Source organism: Lactuca saligna, chromosome 7, assembly GCF_052625555.1.
Source record: "Lactuca saligna cultivar CGN05327 chromosome 7, ASM5262555v1, whole genome shotgun sequence".
NCBI classification, from domain to species: Eukaryota; Viridiplantae; Streptophyta; class Magnoliopsida; order Asterales; family Asteraceae; genus Lactuca; species Lactuca saligna.
The window spans coordinates 69,822,595-69,846,303 of record NC_136423.1 but is presented as its reverse complement, the minus strand read 5'-3'; positions in this window follow the sequence as shown (position 1 = coordinate 69,846,303).

The window sequence follows — 23,709 nt, the reverse complement described above, 5'->3', positions numbered from 1 at the left end:
TTACTGAAACATCGGTAAACCATGACGAATAAAGTTATCGTCCTTTGTGGTGGATCTGAATAGTCCACATCAATGTGTAGTAGATCCTTTAGTTCTTCACTTGGCTCACATAGACATGTGATCAACGAATTAATCATGATCTGCTAACGATCAAGATTCTCATACATCACACAATTCGAATTGTTTGACTCCAAGTTTCTATCTAATTGAAACATGGGTGATGAGAATTCCTTTTTACTTGGTTAATCATGACATTACCACAAACGATATAATTAATAATAAAATTCCCATTTAACATTGCTAATAATAGAAATATAACCACCAATTTTCATAAATTCCATTGCAAGAAAATATAAAGTAAACCAACTATATAAACCAAAATTTCACTTTTTTTTTATAATAAACGAAAAATTGGAACCTATCCTTATAATGCAAAATGAAAACAATGTTTCTAAGGATTTCCTAAGTAATATATTAATCTATCATAACTCCTAAGTAGTAGCTTCCAAAATCTAATAATCGAACCATGTGACAGAAATCCATCTCTCACAATCAGATTTAGCTTACTCTTATTAAGCTCCCTTATGTCTCTTAGATCCTGCAAAACATCAAAATGTAACTATCACATCATGTATTAAGAATCTATGAATAGCAACTTAATAAAATAATGGATTTAGATAGTGGATGTACCTGAAGTAGAGTCATACGACTTTACTTTACCATCTCTGAGATATTTCTAGTAGTTAGGGCAGCTTCGCATCCAATTTCCCTTCAATTGGTAATAGAAACATATGGACTCTTTGGGATTCGCACATAGAACTATTTCAGAATTAGCCTTTATCTTTACCATATGGTCAAACGGTTTGACCTTGGCTGATCCCTTTCCATTTGGAAGAGAAGCTTTTCCTGGACTACCATTATTGCCATTATCAATGTCCATGTAAATTTTGGAGACAGATCCTTTAAACAATTTTTCTTAACTTATATTCTTAATCAAATCTACTTTAGCATCAATCAACATATATGTTAGATTAATTAGGATCACGTCATGGTCCCTCATATAGTAGTCTTTGATGAACTGACTATATGATTCAGGAATCAAAAGTAGAACCAAGACAATGGCTAGCTCCCTTAGGAAAACAACACCTAACATCCCCAATCTATCAATGTGCGATTTCATTTTCAGAACATGCGCACACACAGACTTTCCATCTTGATGTTTGCATGCCAACAAGGCTTGGGTAACTTTGTACTTTTAAAATTGAAGGAAACATGACTTAGGGAGATTCACTGGAGGAGGTGGAGAAAGAGTTGGAGAAGCATGATTTCTAGTTCCACTATTTCTTGAAGAAAGGAATATTCTTTCACCTTGATCAACATATGGATGATCATCTCCAGAAGGAACAGAAAAACCACTTCCCAAAGGACGAGGAAGACTACTGTTGTCTGAACTTGACATCGATAATAGGAGAAAAGAGAATTCAAGTTAGTTGATTTTAATCCTTAATTATTAACCGATAAATTCAAATTAAGGCTACGACCCTTATTTTTTATTCGAAAATTGAAGAGGGATGTCGTAATCAAATTCGAATCTATTTTAAGTAGTTAAAGCTTTTACCAATTTCAATATTATTGAAGCTCCTAGATCTTTGAGATTCATTGATCTATGCAATGGCATGTTTAATCTCTATTATGCTCTCACTTAGTAACTGGGATGGTGAGGATCACAAACGAGATATGAATAACCATGCAAATTAGATTGGTACTCTCGATGTCATTTATCAACTGATTTTAATGTGTCGGTTAACCATACACGCTCCATTAATTCAATGATAATTTATGAGACACCCATTGCCACTCCTTATTAGTCCATATTAGTTTGTCGATTAACCACACACGCTCCACTAACAACCTGTAAGGTGCAATGTGCAATTTCATGGGTTAGCATCAAATTCAAATTTTTCCAAAGTAACTAAGAATGGTATTTTAGAAAATTGTTTAGTTACTTTTCTCATTATACATTTAATGAGGATTAATTGTCCTATCGAATCCGTTTGGCTAACGACCCTCCACCAATCAAGGAAGCGGTGGATGAGACTGGACAAACATTCACCTACCATTTTATAGACAGTTTCCTTATACCTCTTTATATATCGGCTTCGTGCATGAGGCGTACTAACGGTTATACTGATATTTTCTTATACGTATAATATATACTAAAGTCTTAATTATATATATAGTATAAGGTGAATTTTAAACATTTTAAAATTTCAAGGGTTTAATCTTTTAATAAATTAAACCTGTAATTTAATTAAATTCAAACCATATATGGACTTATGAACTATCCTTTAGCTAATTATTTATTAAATTATTAATAAGATCCATAAGGATGTATTTTAAACTTTTCAAAATACTAGGGTTTATAATAAATTTCAAATTTAAATCTAAGATAAACTAAATATTTAATTATTAAGGTCCATTAATATCCAGTTAATTAATTAAGCACTTAAAAAATCAATTATATTAACCACAAAATAATTAAATATATCAAATACCAATCTCCTAACATCTAAGCTTTTAATTTATCATGAAAGACATACCAAAAATGGATTTGGGGTAAACATAGCAAGTATATATCAATTAAAACCTGATAAGGCAGATTAGGCACAAAATTTTTGGATCTAGCTGAGCTCATGTTGCGAGCCTTATAGCTCACGTCGTGAGACCTGAATTACAGCAAACAGATTCGCATTAGACGGAGCTCACGTCTTGAGCTACGATTAAATCAAAAACATGTTTCTTTTATGATTCACCAATGTGAAAATACATGACAGAAAACCCATTCTTTGATACCATTGATGGATTTTAGAGGTAACAACACAATGCACTAAGCGGAAAAATATTCAAACAATTCAAATAAATTAGGGCACCTGCAACCTAGTTGGATCTATGTCATTCAAGTAAAGCAACATACCATGAACCCTAGGTTTTAAACCTTTTCTATGATCTAATTAAATCATAAGAATAAGAAACACTAACCTTTAAGATTGTTGTTGTAAACAATCTTTAGTTCCTTCTTGAATAACCTTTGGTAGCAAGCACCACAAGTGTTGCGCCTCTAATGGTTCACAAACACACTTAGCAAGATGATGAGATATAAGAGAAGAGGTGGAGGCTTGTATTTTCGGATATTCCTCTAAGGAATCAAGTGGCCAAAATCAAGAGGAGTATATCCCTTTATATAGTCATGTTAGCTTAGAGCCAAAGCTAGGGTTTTAAGGAGGAAACCCTAATTCCTTAGCTTAAGGCCTAAGCAACCCATGACACTCATGCAAGAGGCCCTTGGACAAACTTTCTAGGGTCTTCCTAGAAGATTTCATCCAACCCATCTAGGAGGGTTCTAGAGCCCAATTCCACAACTATCAATAAATTGTCAAACAGCCCCTGCACTTTTAATTAATTCATTTAATCCTAAAATTAATTTCTAATTAAATATTAATTAAATAATATGATTTCTAACTAATATATTATTTCCATAATACATTAATAAATAATTTATTTAAATTTATTAATCATATAATAAATTCTTCCTCTTTCTCAATAGTTCATCTTGTCTAGTTGCTAGTATGAAGGCAATCCAAAAGTACTGTACTACTATCAATTTAAGTTTATACCAATTATAGTTATGGCTTAGACACTTAATCCAACAGCAACTACCCACAAGATCCTCCACATAGGTACAAGTAATGTATATCTATACTCATTCATCCTTCCATAAGCTCCACCTAAAGTCTCTTTTTCTATTGTTCGTTCGTCCTTCCACACATGGCATCACCGACTGGGTCACCCTCATTCGCAACTTTTGAAGTCTATGTTATCAAAGTTTAATTTACCTTTATCAAACAATAGTTCTAGTATTTCCTGTGAATCATGTCTTGTTGGAAAATCTTCAAAACTCCATTTATTACCACCTCCAATTAAAAGTACTCATATTCTAGATCTTATTTTCTGTGATGTGTGGGACCCTGCACCTGTTCCATCGATTAATGGTAATCGGTATTTCTTGTTATGTGTAGATCACTTTAAAAGATGCATGTGGTTTTTTCCTTTGGAAAGCAAATATGATGTTTTTGCAAATTTCAAGCAATTCCTCACTACTTGTGAACGACAATTTAATACTAAACTTAAATTTGTCAAAACTAATTATGGGGTCAATTCTGCAACCTCAAATCATTATTCTCTACTCTTGGCATCACAAATTGTCTTTCCCGCCCACATACCAGTGAACAAAATGGTTATGTTGAACGTCGTCACCGACATATTGTTAAAATCGGCCTTACCTTGCTAGCCAACTCTAATATACCACATAAATTCTGACTCTTTATGTTTGAAACTGCCACTTACTTATAAATCGCATCCCCACCTGAACAAACTCCAACACATCACCCTTTGAACTTATCTTTCACCATCCTCCTGAATACCTCTTCCTTCGAGTTTTTGGGTGTCAATGCTTTCCTTACCTTCACCCTTACAATAAACACACAATGGAGTTCCTCTCCACACCTTGTGTGTTTCTTGGGTATAGTATCTCTCACCATGGTTATCGATGCTTTGATCCACAATCTAAATGTATATATATTGCTTTCCATGTGAAATTTAATGAGCAGTGCTTTTCCTTTACCGAATTTGTACCTCCTCCCGACACCTCCCACTTCACTAAACCTATTACTCCTCATATCCTATCCCACCACCCACAAATGTTTTTACTTCACCACCTCCAAATAACTGATCTTCATTATCAGAATCTTCAGACATATCTACTTCACCTACACTGCCACCTGTAATAACTCCACACAAATCATATGCATGTCGATCAACCTCTAATCCAATCTCCACTTCTACGTTGGATCGCTACACTAACACCCAACCTATGCTCACCTCAACTACATTCACTCCTTCTCTATCATCCGATCTACCCACCACTGAAATAGCCCTAATCCCACCAATCATCCCCCTAACACCTTCAGAATCTCATTGTACTCGGCCTCCAAACCTACGGCCTCACCCTAAACCCAATAATAAATACAACCCTTATTCCCTTCACACTATCCCCTCCATTCATGACAGTAAACCTACATCCTTTACCAAAGCAAATAAACATTCCTATTGGTGTAAAGCCATGGCTGATGAGTACTCAGTCCTGTTATGAAAATGGTAAATGGTCTCTTGTTCCTCGTGTTCCAAACACTAATCTGGTTTATTGCAAGTGGTTATATAAAGTGAAACTTGATTAAACTAGAACCATTACTCACTATAAAGCACACCTAGTTGATAAAGGATTTCACCAACAGCCAGGGATAGATTATCATGAGACTTTTAGTCCTATTGTGAAAGTTAGTACTATCAAATTGGTTCTTTCTTTGGTTGTTATACATAATTGGCATTCGTGATAGCTTGATGTATAAAATGCTTTTCTACATGGTGATTTATAGAAAATAGTATATTTACAATAGCCACAAGGATTTGTTGATCCTTAAAAACCTGATCATGTTTTCCTTATACACAAATCCATGTATGGTTTAAAACAAGCTCCAAGGGCATGGTTCCAACGCCTCTCAGGCTCTTTAAAAGCATTGGGTTTTCATGGTTCAAAAACTGAACCCTCTCTCTTCATTTACTCTAAAGCTGCTTTGCTTTATATGCTTATCTACGTTGATGATATTATTTTAATATGCAATAATCCAGTTGCCATTAATGAGGTGGTTCATCATCTTAGTCACTCATTTTCTATTCAAGATATTGGTCAACTTTTGTATTTTTTTTGGGGATTGAGATCACTCATCAATGCAAAGATGCTCTCCTGTCATAGCAAAAATACATCTTGGAGCTTCTTGATCGTTCCAACCTATCAAACTCTCATCTTATTCCAACATCGATTAGCACTAATTCAATCCTTGCCCTTGGCTATAATCCTCCACTTAATAACCTAGTTCAATATTGTCATATTGTTGGTGCGCTCCAACAAGTTACCTTTTCGACACTTGAGATCACTTATGCTATTAACAAAGTCTGTCAATTCATGCATTCGCCCACTGTTAATCATCGGTCCACTCTCAAGAGAATTTTGCGATAACTAAAGGGTACTTCTACATATGATCTCCATATTCATTACAACTCTATCACCTCTATTTATACATATACTGATTCAACTTTTCACAGCCTCACTGCCTTCTCTGATGCGGATTAGGCTGGTTGCCCAAATGACCATCGATCCACCAGGGGATATGCTACATACATTGGATAGAATCTCATATCTTGGTCAGCAGCAAAACAAAAGAATATCTCTCTTGGCTCAACCAAATCTTAATACAAAGCACTAGCTGACACAGTTGTTGAGCTCACATGTCTACATACTTTATTACTAGAACTTCATGTACCTTTAAAGAAGTCCTAATTTTATGGTGTGGCAATCTTGGAGCGACTTATCTCTCAGCAAATCCAGTGGTTCATGCATGCACAAAGCATGTTAAAGTTGATTTTCATTTTGTTCGTGAAAAAGTTGCTCAAGGAAGTTTATCTATTTAGTTCCTTAACATGGATCATCAGATTGTAGATGTATTTACAAAGCCTTTGACTTTTCAAAGATTCGAGTATCTAAGGCACAAGCTAAAGGTCGCTCCCCAACATTAGCTTGCGGGGGAAAAGTAAACTAGACATTTATAATAGTTTATGGTACTAAAATGTAATATTATCTAGTATATATATCCCTATGTAATCTGTATATATTCAATATACAATATAATGTGTTTACCAAGTTTGTTGGTATGAGTATATGGATTCATGAAGATGAGTTTAGGGAGTGATACAATATGAGGCGCCTGTTTTTAAATACAGTAAAGTAGGAAAGTAGAATGTAGTGTTGGATCAAAAAAATGACTGCTTGTGTTTGCTTATTACCAAAATGTGACGACAGCAAGAAGAAAAATACTCTACACAATATGGAAAAGAAAAGGCAAAAAAACTCTACTTTATTTATGTTATAGAAAGGCTATATAAAAATAGTCACACTATCCACCGTACCTAAAGAACAAGTACAACTAATGACTCATTCTTCCAACTCCACACAATTCGGTCAAACTATACTACCATATCTAAATAATAAACTACTACGAAAACATACAATATAAAGCCACAAATACTTATTAATTTAAATTTTCTACCCACCATCAAGATTATACGCAAAATTCACCCCATAATCTTGATATTAATGTGATTCCTCAAAGCAGTGCTACTTCAACATCATCTTAGCAGTTTTCTTCTTTCTTCAACCAAAATTCATAGCCATTGGATTCCTCAACAGCATAGCCATCACATCCGCATGATTTTGCAAAAAATAACTCACCAACCTCCTTCATCAAGACTGAAAAACAAACATGAAACACCATATGTTTCATATCGACCCTTTACTCTTGTACAATACCAACCAACAAAGACCATACAGATCTGAGTTATTTCCAATATTCTTCCTTTCTTTTACTTTTTTTCTCACTTTGACTAGCTTCTCCATAAAGGATAGTTTCACCACACGGGTTGCTTATTTTCTTGGTTCGCCTAGAACTCCAATTCAGCACACAACTTTCCTTCAACTCACACAGGTTGATCTCTAAAACTCTATCACACAGATAAGGATTTAATCACACAGATTTTCTAGTTTTGAACATGTTCAGCACATAACCCTTTCTATCACATAGATTAATCTTCAAAAATAAACACAATCACACATCATATAGATGCAGTTTTAATCACACAGATTTTTGGTTTTGAGTTCATATTTGCTTTGCTTGGCTTACACGAAACTTCTTGGTTTACATAGAACCTATTCCACAGATCCCACGAGCCTAAGGCCCTAATACCAAATGTTGGATAAAATAAAACAAAATGTTTGTTTATTACTGGAATGTGATAACAGGAAGAAGAAAAATACTTCGCATAATATGGAAAAGAAAAGGCAACAAAAACTCTACTTTATTCATATTATAGAAAGGTTATATATAGCCTTCTATACACCTATGTGATTACATGAAAATAGCCACACTATCTACTCTAACTAAAGAACAGGTATAACTAAGGACCCATTGATATTGTCATATTTATACATATTTTTAGGGAATATTTTAATATGCTTTTATTAATATTTTGGTTATTTGCAAAGATATATGGTACTTATAAGATTTAATTGTAATTTGCAGGCAATATGAGCATTCTTGAGGAATAAGGACCAAAAGCGACAAGGATCGGAACTTACGAGGATTGGATATTAAAAGATGAATTTTCCAGCCAAAAGACAACCTCATGACGTGAGCAATCATATCTCATGACGTGGGTGTTAAGTTTCTAGAAGATAAGCATATGGAGGCCAGAGTTTGCGTTCGATACGGATTATGACTAAGCTCACGACATAAGAGGCCTTGTCTCAAAACATGAGTTGGGTAATTCTCAAAATCTATATAAATCTTTGGTGCTTACGAATTTAAGAGACTTCTAGATATTAAAGGGTTTAGAAGACATTTTCTGGAGAATTTTAAGGCAGGGGAATTGAGTATTAACATCCAAGGAAGAAGAAGTGATTAAAGATCATAAATTTTTACCTCTAGTTGGTACATTTAATCATGTTCTTATTTATTAAGTTTGTGTGTTTGAATTCTGTCATGAGTAGCTATATTTAGTTGCTTTTGTTTAGCTAGATGAAAATTCAACTCATGGATTAGTTTAATAGTTGGATTTTACATGTTGGCTAAATGCTTTTGTTTGATTGTTAATACCTAGCATGCTGATATTTGATACTTAAATTGCTTGAATTCACGCTCTGTGTAGCTTAGTGAATTTTAAATTGCTTGAATTTAAAACCTAGTAATTTAGTGACCATTAGATTACTAGAGCTAGGATCGAACCAATCTTAGATAAGTAATTAAGGGTGTTGAATTTGGTTGTGCTGGAGAACATATATTGTGACTATAATTATGTTTGTTTAATCAATCTTACATAGCTCCATTCATAATTAATAATTGATTATGTGTTAAATTATGTGTGACCATGCATAGTTCTACATGAATTAGTTTAACATTAGTATATTTTGATGTAAATTGCTAATAATATAATAATTGGTAACCAACATGAATTGTCCATAATTAGTAGCTAACAATTGAAGAGAAGTCGATTCAAATTAAACATAAGCATTTTTATAATTTATTGAAATTGATAGTTGAGTGAATAAGTTTCACTAAACTTGTAAAATCAGATAAAAACCAATTTTTTTTGATTTTCTTAGATTAATTTTTAGTAGATCAATTAGTTAACTAAAATTGTTCCATATGATCGATACCCGACTATTTGTGCTATAGTATTTGCAAAAAGGTACACTACATTTAGTCACATGGCTAGTTACATAGTAGGTACAATTAGTTGTAGTAATATTTCGACATTAATTTTTTGGTACCGTTGTCGGGCAATGGATATTTAATTTAAAATTTAATTGTTATAGATCAATATATCCTTTTTGGGGGGTAAAACCTGCAAAAAGTTAAATTCTAACATTAGTCTTTGTTGAGATTAAAACTTGAATGATCGATTAGATCCAAACAGGTTAAAGAATTAAAACACGGAATGAAGATCAAAGTTGTGTTGAATGATTAATAAGTGTGGCCTTAGAAGAGCTCGATGAAGAACTGCTACTGTAAAGGTTGTGTAGGGTTTACAACTTAGACCATTCCAATATATGGTGCATGCATGCACCATAAATAGTCAAACCCTAATAATAAATAATCGGGTGGACATGATCAACCTGTTATACAAAACATGGACTAAATAATAAAACATTTGATGCAATCCATATGACCAAACAATCACCCTATTTGCGTCAATTAGGATGTAGACCATCACGGTTGAGTACACCTCTGAACTTCAAAAAGCTTCGGTACAATGCTTAGCAAGGCCTTGCGAACCTGGATGTACCAAAGGATCATATTGGAGAAAAACTTCTTATCCCCTTCATGATTTACTTTGCATTTATCCATAAACTCCAAAATGTATTGCAAGCAGGTAGCAGAGTCAAGATGCTTATCTGCAAGACAAAAAAAAACTTTGTGGAAATCAACATTTGTTCGTTCTTTGATTTGAAATGCCCTGCACCAGCTTCCTTTCGTATTTTCCCCAACTTCATTTTGTCAAAATCTTCTTGAGCTACCTTGGGGAATACAACGGGCTTCTATTTGAAAACTGATCCAACATCAATATCTATTTTGACAACATTTTGAATCTATGAAACTAACATTTGCTTGAGATGAGCACAAATGGGTTCATATTTTAGTTCATCCTTGTGCAATAAATTGAGCAGCAAAATCCAGTCGTATGGGTTCAAGCAAGGTAGATTAGCAAGTCTAAACTAGCATACCTAACTTGTAGCACCTTTAGAAACCTTGAAACGAGCGTTCGAGAAACTATTGGTTTCAATCGGCCCTGAAACATTCATGACTATTATCTTTTTCACACTCCAGGTTTCATATGGGGCTTCATGTGATTTAAGTAGAATGAGAAGAGAAAATGATCAGCACCGTTGTCAGTTAGAGGCACAGTCGCATCTTTGATGAATCTATGAAACTTGAAGGCTAATGGTGTGATTGGAAGATCTAGTTGTGAATCTTGTGTGTTCTGCAAGTCGAAATATGCAACTGGCTCTAACCAATATTGGCTTCGATTGACGATTGCCTCATTCATAATTTGTTCCAAAGTCCACAATGTAAATAAAAGCTTTCTGATTTCCAAAGTGACATGAGCATCACATTCAGCTTTCTCTTTCTCTTCAGGCTCTCTCGTGATTTGCAAGTTTTCATCAAGAATATCATCACGAGCTCTTCACTTAAGTTTTTATGTTTCATTTTCTTCTTCTTCATCTTCTTCGACGAGTTTTTCTTTGGTTTTTAAACCCAAAGCTTCATTATCATTTGGTTCATTTGACTTGGGCGGTTATTTAGTTTCCTCGTCATTACCAGATGGCTTTGCAGAAGATTTTCCTTGTTCTTATTCTCCCCCTTGTTTTGGAGGTACAACCGGCTCCGAAACACCATCCAACCTATTAAGCATTGCGAAAACTGCCCTAACTTTTTCAGCCAAATGCTTTCGGATAGTGATCGTGATCAAAGAATCATGAGTTTTAATGATATCATAAAGTAAGGAATTCACATCAGCAATACAACTTGGCACGACTGCCTTCTCATATTTGAGTTCATTGATTTGCGAATTGGCATTAGCGAGATGAATAGTTAACAACTTAACTTTCGATGTCTTGCTAGCAAGAGCATCCATGATTTTGCTTTGTATGGCCAAGTCATCCAAAAGCTTCTCGATTTTGGATGAGATGGAGGTGTTAAGGTCTGAATTGTCAAACTGGATACCAGTGCGAACCTAATCTAAAGCATCCTTCTCTTTTTGCAGTGTATTGCCAAGACTGAAGATTACTACATTCACTTTCGCAATATTAGATTCGAAAGATGTCTAGAAAGTGCTCATGAACGACTGAGCATCAGTAATTAGTTTATCAACTTTTTCGGTCATTTCCTTGCATACAGAGGCTGAAGACTCAATAGCTTAATTTCTTTTTTCAAGGTTCGCGAAGTGTTCATTAGTTGAAGTTTCAAAGAAGGCCTTGACATTGTCCTGAGAGTATAAAACAGTCATAATAATATCTCATGTCAAACTAGTGTATCAATAACCAAGCATGTCATCATAATATAATATCAGAGTGTAATCCCAAAGATCTTGGGTGCAGAAAACATAGTATGATGCACTGCGATCGAGCCGGCTCCTTTCCTTTGAAAATGAAGTACCTGAAACCAAAAATGTAAATCATAAGCAAAAAGCTTAGTGATTTCCCCAAAGCATACCCCACACAATCCACATAACCACATAATCCATATCAACTATAACAGCCACATAAACTGTAACAATCGCATAAGCATGCATATACACATATAAACATGTCATGGAAGCCCTCTAAGGTTTTACTCACATACTCAAGTAAATCATATCAACTACACCAGCCATGCATATAACTATATAGGGAAGCCCAGAAAACTCTCCAGGGTCTTACAATGAGTGTCATGGGAACCCCCACATGGTCTTAGCCCCATGCCTTGTGAACCCCCAAGGTCTTTGATCTAGGATGCCAAGGAAACCCTCCTAGGTGTTACACCTAAGTGCCTTGGGAACCCCCTGAGGTCTTCCATGCAAGTATCATAAAGACCACTAGCATATCACGTACCACAAAATCAATTAGCATACCACATAATCACTAGCATACTCCTTATCACATAACCAGCTAACATGCCACATAATACAACTTCAACTAGTGTAGCACATATAATAAAATTGGTCGACATTTGTGCCTTAGACCCATTGGTATAGGAGTAGACTCACCTGCACTGCTGAAGTCCCACGGATAAAACTCTACCTGCTGGATTATAGATTCCCAACTTTCAACATCAAACAAGACCCAATTAATAATTGGGTTCCAAGCCTAAGGTCCAAATCACACTCCAAAAGCCCAAAAGCCAAGTAATGGGCCGAAGCTCATCATATGGCCCAATTTTCCAAATTGGGCCCAAACCTTTGCATGGTCTCATTCTAAGGACCAACCAAAAATCCAGTCCTCACTTGGTATTTTTAATGGCCCAATATCTCATAATCATAAAGGCCCAAACTATGCCCCATCTATGGCCCAATTTTCCAAATTGAGCCCAAGCCCTCATATGGGTGTTACCCTAAGCCTATTAAATTATTCTAGTCCAATTGCTTATTCTGGGGTGGCCCATTATTATCCCAATTATCAAAGCCCAATAGTAAGCCCCAACAATAAACCCAAGTGAAATTAGGGCTTTCACATGAAATAATGACTAGGGTTAAGTGTCCATACTTAACCCATTAAGGACTTAATCCATTAAGTCCCACATGGCCTTAGGTTAATTATAATTGGTTATTAAATAATATTTTAAGTTCATTAAATAATTCTTATACGGTCCCTATAAGTCCCAAATTAGGGTTTCATGACATTAGGGTTTTCCAAACCCATATTAGCCCAATAGGCCCAATAACCAAGTCCTTTGACCAATTAGGGTTCATTAGGCCCATTATGATTCCACTAGGCTTATTAAGGTTTCACTAAGCCCATTTGGGCTTCATTAGTCCCATTAGGGTTTCAAGCATCCCAACCAAATCAACACAACAAGGCAAAGCACACCGCCACCCAACACGGCAGCCGGTGGCGGTAGGAGGCGGCAGCCACCACCTCACGGTGGTGGTTTTGAGTTTCTTTCCATTATTCTTCTTTCTAGTTACATTTTACAATGCTAAACTCCAATAATCACACACACACTAATACAAATACATGAAGACATCAACCTAATGGTGGCCGGCAGTGGCACGCGGTGGCAGCTACCATGGCTGACGGCCATGGTGGTTATCTTCTCAGTTTTTTCGGCCAATTTTATATCTCAAAAACATCACAACCCAAAATACACGCAATGGCACCCTAATACTCACCCAAAGCCACCCACCCACGGTGTCTGTTGGAGGTAGAAAAAGAAAGATAGGTGGCAGCCACCATGGTTGGCAGCCATGGTGGTCTTTTCATGATTTCTGGCCATCCTTACACATCAAACGGATGAACGCATGCTCCCTCGTCGCTCTACTGGACACACACACACACACACCAAACTCACGAGATGACACCCACAACCCCCGACATGAACGATTCTTAAATAGTAGTTCACTCAAAATAAGGAAACGCCACCACAACTGCCATCTCGGTGACAAGCAATGGTCGAAGGTAGCAACAGCATAACAGTGGTGGACTTGGGCTGAAGCGGAGCAACAGAAAAATGAGAGGTGGATGCGTGAGACCTAACCACGAACAACACTACCCTCGAACGGCGATTTACGATCTCCTCGTGACCCTTCATCTTCGTCGTCGACGGAACCAAGACGATGGTTGATCCGATGATTCTTCAGTGGTGGCGAGGAAGCAGCAATGAAATAGTAGCGAGACGTGTCTTCACCGACAGTAAAGCCATGATGGCATCTCGATGGTGAGGTAGCAGGCGGCGTCGCTCGGAGCCTTATATGGTCACAACACAAGAGAGAAACCAGTAGTGGCGGTTGATGAACTTGAGTAGAAGTTGTGCACATTAGGGTTAGGGTTGGAAGGAAGTGGCGGGCTTATAGTCCCGTATCCAATCAAACTTTTCTCCATAACAACACCTTTGGTCCCTCCCTTTCATTATTCTTTCACAATAAGTCCGAAATTTACCTTTTTAACCCTGATTCTATAAATCCTTTACAAATTAAGTCTAATATTTACCGAATAGTCCCTTGGCCTCCAAAATCTTTTCATAATAAATTCCAAAATTACTTTTTAACCCCCGAATGATCCGATTTATAACATTTGGCTTCCTAAAACCCATTGCCCATTAAATAATACGGATTTAGGGAGACTATTCGTTCATTAATTTTGTCTATTTATTTATTAATTAAACATGATATTACAACTCTCACCCACTTAAGTAGGATTTCATCCTCAAAACCATTCCTTACCATCCCTTACGCGCCCGAAAACTTGGGTGACATGGTTACAATCCTGGGTACACCCTAGCCTTGACTAGCCTTTTCAAGGCAACCATAACCCACTCCAGCTAGGTTTTAAAACCTAAAGATGAACGAATTTCCCTACCACAAGATCACATCTACTCCATCGGAAATCTGTTGTCTTGAGATAGTATGATTTCCTAACAAACCACTCATACTGAATCATTATCATTGAATCCAATCTGTTCACCCCTCAACCGCCTACTCAACTTCTGATAACTCAAGGTTCTCACTATAAAATACGGTCACAAACCCAATCATCCTTACAGATCCCTCTTACTTGGCCAAGGCTCAGAGACTCCCACTGTGAGTGACTTGTCACTCCCCAATTCATCTAGGCGATCTATGCATATGTGCAACCTAAAACACAATTACTAACACTGCCCAAATGTTGAAACGGTCCAAACATTGAACAGCCTAAAGCAGTATGCTACCACATGGCCGCTTGCCAAAATCTATCGAGACCTCCCTGGTCCCAATTCGTTCACCAATCATCTAAAATATTGGGTTCAGGCCCGAGTCTGGAGCCAAAAGAACTCTCACTTAGTCGCCTCACACGACTCCTCAATGAAATTCTTCACTAGAACTAGTTGCCACTACTTATCATGTCACTGAGGCTCTAATAATCTCCTGATCTAGCTGATCGGATCCATGCGTCGAATCCTGAAGTCACCAAATCCAATACTAAAGTGAATGTTACCAGACCAATGATAGCCTTATATCACCAGCAATCTTATACAGTGTATTTCTTCCCTGATCCTATAATTGTAGTGACGTTCCTACCATCTTATCACTGGCTTAACCAAATCTAATCCCTCTGGGGAATTCCAAATTCCAGTCTGTGGATTTCCATATCCTCATTGTTGCACTCGAACCGGTGGATACTCTTGTTCCTTTCGTGACCTAACAACGCGCTCATGCTATCTACCAACCTAGTGAATGCTACGACTACACCCACAGACTTACAACACACTTGCACTAACTGTCAACCCATGTGAATGCTACAGCTACACCCTCAGACTTACAACACTTTCCACACTACCTGATCGCTAGTGAATGTTACGGCTACCCCCGTAGTCTTACAACACTTCCCACACTATCTGACTACTAGTGAGTGCTACGGCTCCCCCGTAGTCTTACAACACTTTCACCCTACTGACCATGAGTGAATGTTATGGCTCCCCCGTAGTCTTACAACACTTCCATGCCAGCTGACCATCAGTGAATGCTACAGCTCCCCCGTAGTCTTACAGCACTTTCATCCTAACATAACCGTAGCCCAATACCTTACCCCTGACCTAGTGATTCGAAAGGCATATAGCATCGAGCACGCACTGCACCGAAAACCCAAACTGAACTTCATTCATGATTGGAGCCCCAACCTGTCTCCCCAAATTATGTTATCAACCCCCCCCCCCCCCAATCCTCCCCCAAGAAGACACAATTTTCATGACGGGAAGTCTTACCGGAATCCAACCTCGCACAACCCTCAAACCAAATAGTCACTTGGGCTTCCATTTTACTCGATAAAGACGAGAAGTCCATCCCGGTCTCATATATGTCCCTCTCCTGAATACATGTGCGGTTCTCCCCCACTTAGATTCGACTAATTCTTCGCAATACATGAGATTTGAAGGATTCCTAATCCTTCTTACTCTTTAATAACCGACTGTTGACAACTTGTTTCTCGTCCGTGTGAGTGCTCTATTACAGACCCAAATCCCCAAGGACCACACACTCCTAAAGACCAGACAAACACTCCCTGAATCCCAGTGAGACTAATAATCTAAGAAGCCTTGAAATGATGCCTCACCTACATCTTGAGGTTCGAATAACCCATGTCCAGGATAAGTCCTCAACAATAAAGCACTTCCCCTGGCGATTCTAAAAGTCAACTCGAGCATAATGGTCGAGTCACCAATCCTATCCGTAGGCCTTCCGCATCATGTATGCGAACCAATCTCGACCCTAAACCCAGATAACATTGAATGCTCCAAACCAGCAAAGAGGGAGACAACTTTTCACTAACTACCCCATAACTCACGGTATGCAAATGGCATATGACAAATATTTGGATGTATAGACCAAACACAAACAAGGAAACACACACAAAGATACACTTAATTAAACCCTCGAAGCGAAAACTCCCTTGTGCAACTTCCTGCAAGTACCACACTAAACCCAGCTCTGCTAGCCTCTCACAACTGACTCAAACCCTTGTGTCCCCTTCTGGGACCCTCCAATGTATGTACCTGATATGATTCCACTCTTTCCATTGTGCTCCACATCAATCCCTTCTCCCGAGCTCTATAAATCATATCAATCAGGGTCTCGCACCCTGGCACGCTCACCAGCTCAATCATTAACGGTTAAACTGCAATAGTTGGAGCAGCCTCTGCTATACACCAAGCTACTAACCATCCTTAAGACCTAGTCTCCCAATCCCAAAAGTGCAATAGATCACATAATTAATCATTTCCTCCTGATACAAGAGATCCAAGGCGAACTCAAAATCCTGGCAGTCCTTCCAATATCTGGCTGACTATCGGAACTGGGACTGAACCCTGGTCCTTCTCCTTGTGTGCTCATCTGCATTCTACATAGCATCCATTACCACAATCCAATCATAATCAAGGATTCTTCTTTCCATGCTTCCTAGATTCTTCAAGACTCTCACTGATTCGAGTATGGATCCTGTGTTTTCACTAGTACGGGCCCATACTACCTTCCACACATATCCATACTTTCCTCAGCAATCCTCCCGAATCCTCTAAGCCACCTACCCCATGGATGCACCGAACATCCGCTAAAAAACAACACCATCTCCACCGAAGCACCTCCTAGGGTCCCCCTAGGCTCCCAACCTCACTGAACCGCCCCACTAACTCATTGAAGCACATCCTAGGCTTTTCTAGGTTCCCAACCACACCCTATCATCAGCTACTGAAGAGATGATTGTGTCATCTGTTCACCGTGTGAAGGAGTTTCAGAAGAAGCTGCCATGGTAGCTTGGAGAAGAAGATGAACAGTAGAGAGAGAAATCGTCGGGAGTACTTTGAGTTCTTTGAGAGTGGTAGTGAACAATGAATCGTCAAAATCCTTTTATATTGTATTCCATGAGAGAGAAACCAGTGTTTGGCGCTTCAAATCCCTGAAAAAGCACAACAGGATGGCATGTGTCAGGCATGCGTATGACAGCGTACCATCAGGAATAGTTTCAATTTTCATGCACCCAATTTCAAATCCCCTTTAATATCTTCATTTTAGTTGTTGGCTTTCATAGTTTTATACTTTTTCAATTGATCACCATTTATAATACTCCGAACCTAAAAGTAACCATTAGGTCAATGAACCATATTTTTTGAAAATCATAAAGATCTTCGTGCGAGAGTGTTCTAAAGATAAAGAAATAAAACAAGTTTTCTTAGGGATTCTAGTGATGTCATTGAAGACATAAAGCAGATGGATCCCAGGCAACGATTTCTTCTTTCGCAGTCAAGAGAGACTTTGAAGTGCTTGTGTGGGGTCCCGTTGAATTACGATCATCTATTTGTGGAGAAATAGTGAAAGGTTTCTTTTAATAAGGCTAAAAGGGTGGTTTCATCTTCAACTAAATCCAAAACTCAACATAAGTCTGAACGTTTGTATGAAGTACTTGTTTCACCGATGTGGTCATAAGAATAAGTATGTTTTGGGATTATTTTAAGTGAATGGAGAAGTATATAAATCTCAAGAAAAAATAAAACTGGATCTATTGAGAAGAAACGTCTTAGGACTAGAACATTTCATTAAGATCAGACAAAAAGAAAAAGAGATTTCAGGGTAGAAACCATGAAGGTGGTCATTCGTTAATTCCTTGGTGAATGAGCTAGAACATTTAAATTGTTCACCATCAATTCGTAAATATGTGTTGGATTTTGGGTTTCACTCAATTCGTGGTGATAATGAATTTAAGATCATAAATACGGATGTTATGTAACCATAAACCTCAATGATAAAATCTGAGAGTCCCAAGGGTTATGTTCATGAATGCGAAAATGACGGAGAAGTAGTGGGAGGTGGTTCCAAAGAAATAATGTACCTCTACTATGCGAAAATGACCAACCAGTCAACTCTTAACTCAATATAAGAAGAGTTAGGTAGCTCATGACTTATGTGAATGAACAGCCTAATTGGGAAGAAACGATTGGTACTTATCGATTCATTCAGGCTTCAACATAAAGTATTTGAGGCTTCAGAATGCATGCAACAACATGCTTCTAGGGACACTTAACTAGTGCATAGATTTGAAATATTTACCTACCCCATTATTCGTAATTGAGATCACCAAGATATGTTCCTTCAAACCTGCTTAATTATCTAATATTTTTGGTTTTTTGAATATTTTATGAAAATAAGTAGTGAAAATAAAGAATATATTTTTGTATTTTTGTTTTTCTATAAAAGAAATAAAAACATAAAGAAATAAGATATTTTTGGATTTTCGATTTTCTGAAAAAAAAAAAAGCAAAAAGCAATAAAGAAAATGTACAAAGGATACATGAAGTTCCGAAACACAAATGAATAGTAGACTGTCAGTCACTGCGAACATCCACACCAATTCGCAGTAGTGGACTGTGACTCACTACGAGCGTTCGAACCAATTCATAGGTCTATCAAAACCTTATGAGTGCGAAGGTTATTTTGGAACAAATTCGGCCTCTATCATTCCTACGCCTTGAAGAATGTGATTAAAGGTTTGTTCAGGCAAGGCTTTCGTGAAGATATCGGACAGTTGATCAGTGGATCTAACAATGTGTATCTTGACATTTCCATCTTCCACATGATCTTTGATGAAGTGATACCGTAGTTAGTGGTGTACTTTCATCGGCTACCAATAGAAATCCTTTGGTTATCTCTTCTACAGACCAAGTTACAATGTTGTCCTCGTTGCGAGGAGAGGAGTCTTTCGTCAGAGAGAGCTCATAATCCAAGGAGATAGTGGGAGGTAAGTTGACCTTGAAGAACTTCAAGAGTCAAGAGGTGAAGGAACCTCAAACACTAGCGATCAACCTGAGGAGGAAACTCCTGTTGAGCCGATTCACGAGTCTGTACCTCTGCGGCATTCCAGTAGAATTAGAGTTTCACCTAAGTTTTATGGTTTCCATATTACTACAGAAGGTGATACATTTATCAGTGATAGCACACTGGTAAATTTGGATGAACCTAACAACTACAAGGAAGCCATGTTAGGCTTTTTGTCTGCCAAATGGAAAGAGGAGATGGACAACAAGATTCGGTCTATGTATTACAATCAATTTTGGAACTTGGTTGATAATGTATCGGATCATAACACAGTCGGGAGCAAATGGATCTTCAAGAACAAGATCGACATATATGGGAAGCTACACACATATAAGGCACAACTGGTTGCAAAGGGATTTACTCAAACTCCGGGAGTTGACTATGATGAGACATTCTCGCTAGTAGCAAAAATTAAGTCTATGTTATGCTAGCCATAGCTGCATTTCATGATTCTAAAATATGGAAAATGCATGTCAAAACTTATTTCCTTAATGGAAAGTTGGTTGAGGATGTTTACATGAGTCAGCTAGAGGGTTTTGTCAATGCAAAGTACCCTCATAGAGTGTGTAAGTGTGAGAAAGCCATTTATGGATTGAAACAAGTATCTCGTAGATAGATTCTTTGTTTCGATGAAAATTTCAAAGAGTTTGGTTTTTCGAGAAGCAAGGATGAGTCATGTATACATGTCAAGGCTAGTGGGAGCATAGTTAGCTTTCTGTTGTTGTATGTGGATGACATACTTCTCATAGGAAATGACTTCCCAACCTTGCAGGAGGTTAAGTCTTGGTTTGGGAAGTGTTTAGCTATGAAGGACCTCGCAGAAGTTGCATATATTCTTGGGATAAGGATATTGAGAGACAGGATTAAGAGACTAGTTGGACTTAGTCAAAGTACCTACTTAGAAAAAGTGTTGAAAAGATTTAACACGATGGATTCCAAGAAAAGTGACTTACCAATCTAGAGCAATGCCAAATTGAGTAAGACTCAAACTCCGAGTACAGAGGCTGAGATAGCAGAGATGAGTCGAATACCATACCATTGTTGACTCGATCATGTATGCTATGACTTGTACTCGTCCTAATGTGGCCTTTGCTTTAAGCATGGTCAGCAGATATCAAGGGATTCCTGGTAAGGTTCATTGGACTACGGTAAAGAACATTATCAAGTACCTACGGAGGACTAAGGACTGGGTCCTTACCCTCGGTGGGAGTGATGACATGAGAGTGGTGGGGTATAGTGACACCAGCTTTCAAACCAACAAAGATAATTTCCGCTCTCATTCGGGCTGGGTATTTATCCTGACTGGAGGAGCAAACACTTGGAAAAGTTCCAAGCAGGAGACTATAGTTGATTCAATGTGAGAATCAGAGTACTTAGCAGCAAGCGAAGCGGAAAAGGAGGAAAATGGCTGAAGAACTTCATCGGAGACCTTGGAGTTGTACCAGCTATAAAGGAGCCTATGAAGATTTTTTGTGACAGCGAAGGTGCAGTTGCCTTAACCAAGGAACTAAGGGATAATGGCAAATCCAGGAAAATTGACATAAAATATCACTTTATAAGACATCGGATAGAAGAAGGACTCATCGTAGCAAAAGAAGGTATCATCAAAAGAGAACCCAACAGATCCCCTCATTAAAGGACTAAGTAGGGTTAAGCACTTACAACATGCAAGGCGCATCGGGCTGAAGGGCAATATTAGTTTTAATGATTAGATAGTTTTTGAAACTTTTAATAGATAAATTGCAATTGACATTTAATGATTAAATAAAAGGTATTTTATTTATAAGTAATGTTACTATCTTGTGTCAATTATTTACTATTGTTTCACTTTGCATGTTATGATTTCTAGAATAATTAAATTATTCAAACTATCCATAGTTGATCATACATGGGAAGTTGGGATTGAGGCAAGACTGTCAAGGTTTCCTTCAACATTCATGAGTTCTTATAAGGACAGAGTATTGGATTAAACCCATGCTCACTTGTATCATTTCATGGAATTTATCTCGAGTAATCGTGAGATGATGATATCATGTAGTGTTTAAACCAAGAGATATGAGTTGTTGACTATGAGTTGATTGTACATTGATAGTGCGAAACCGCATTAGTAACTTGATGCTATAAAACGTGCTTTTGTGTACAACTTAATGAATAGTTAGTACAAGCATATAAGTCGAAGTTTATATATTTCTTTTAGTCCTTGGAGGATTTAAAATGATATCTTGGGCCCCTCGATGTTTTCTTTTTGACCCATGTGTCGGGCTCGATCAGAACTCAATTGACGTGTTCGATTAAGTTCTATGTCAAAAAATAAGAAATCAGGAAAAAAATGCTTGACAATAAGAATGACTATGTTCCATGTATTTATCCAGCTGATATCTTGAGAACAAAGGATTATATGATCCCTTATCTAAATGTTATGTCACAGATCGACAAAGGCTTGTAAGAGCTATGATTGCTAGTCGGTTCCTAAAGTCGTACTTGCAGCTATAGATATTAGACTTATCCAAGTAGGAGACTGTTGCATAAGGTGTCTAAGTCCATAACTATATTTGGTATGTACTTGACCCGAAAGTAGCATTGTTCATTTGAGTTGCATTTTACCGGAACAATTTGAAAGGATAGACCTTTAAGAAACGGTTATTTATGATTTATTAATATATTATTGTTGGATTTAGTGTCTAAGCCCATAACTATAATTGGTACGTACTTGACTCGAGAGTAGCATGGTCTATTTGGGTTGCATGGCACCACAATTTGTAAGGATGGACTTTTGAGAAAAGGATATTTGTGATTTGTTAATATATTGTAAGTTCTAATATATTAATATGAAATCATGTTATTTAATTAGTGTTGATCAAGAATTAATTTGGAATTGATTTTGTGATCCAAAGAGACTAATTAAATATATGGGGATTGATTGTGTAAATCGTTCATTCTTATAAACTGGGCTAAACCCATGTAGTGACCCATGGATACTCCATGGAGGTTAAAACCCATGGAGCATGAGGAATGTGGAAAGCCATGCACATTAGGGTTTGTGTGGTGTAACCCGATTTGTGTCACACTATATAAGGAACCTCATGGCTACCAAAATCCGCACCCTAAGAGATACACAAGAGTACTAGCTGATTTTGTGAGTGCAAGTAACCACCTCTCAAGCTCCTCCATTGTTCGTGGTGTTGTGTGAAATATTTAAGGCATCACACTTGGGGTGCTAGGCTCTTAAAGGCTTAAGGTTTCAAAGCTACAACAAAGGTAAGTCATTTAACTAGATTTTTGTAGTGTATATACTCCATAGTATGCTAGTTAGGATGATGCTTCGTAAAATTGAAAGTTTGCATGTATATTGGAGAGAGCGTAGATCCAAACCATCAAGGGTTGCATGTACACCATAGGAGTGTTAGAATGCTCAAAACCCTTAAGTGGTATCAGAGCCTAGGATTGTTATCCATTATACTTGATGCTACTTGTTTTCAAAGCTTGAAAAAATTGGTTTTCTGCTTTCTAGACAGTGAACTCGTCGAGTCCATTGAGGACCTCGACAATTCCACCCTATAAACTAACCAACTTACCGAGTTAGTTCATGCACTCAACGAGTTGGTGCTCCAGAATGCAGAATTTCGAGTTTTGAAGCTTCAATTGGACTAGGATCATTACCCTAAACCACTTTTGATCTTATAAACCTATTTTTGATGTGGTAATGATCATGCTTATCCGATTTAAAAGATAATTGTCAAAGTTTCATGTTTTGTGTCACACCCCGCTAAATCGGAAACGCAAGGTATGACAGCGATAACGGTTTCAATGCAAAAGATAAAGATACATCACCATAGTAGTATTTAAAAGTTTACAACCCATAGCTTCAAAAGAAACAAAATACAAGTTTTTCAAAATAACATTGTTCAAAATATAGCTTCATAATAGCTTCAACACGATGCAGCATGCTCT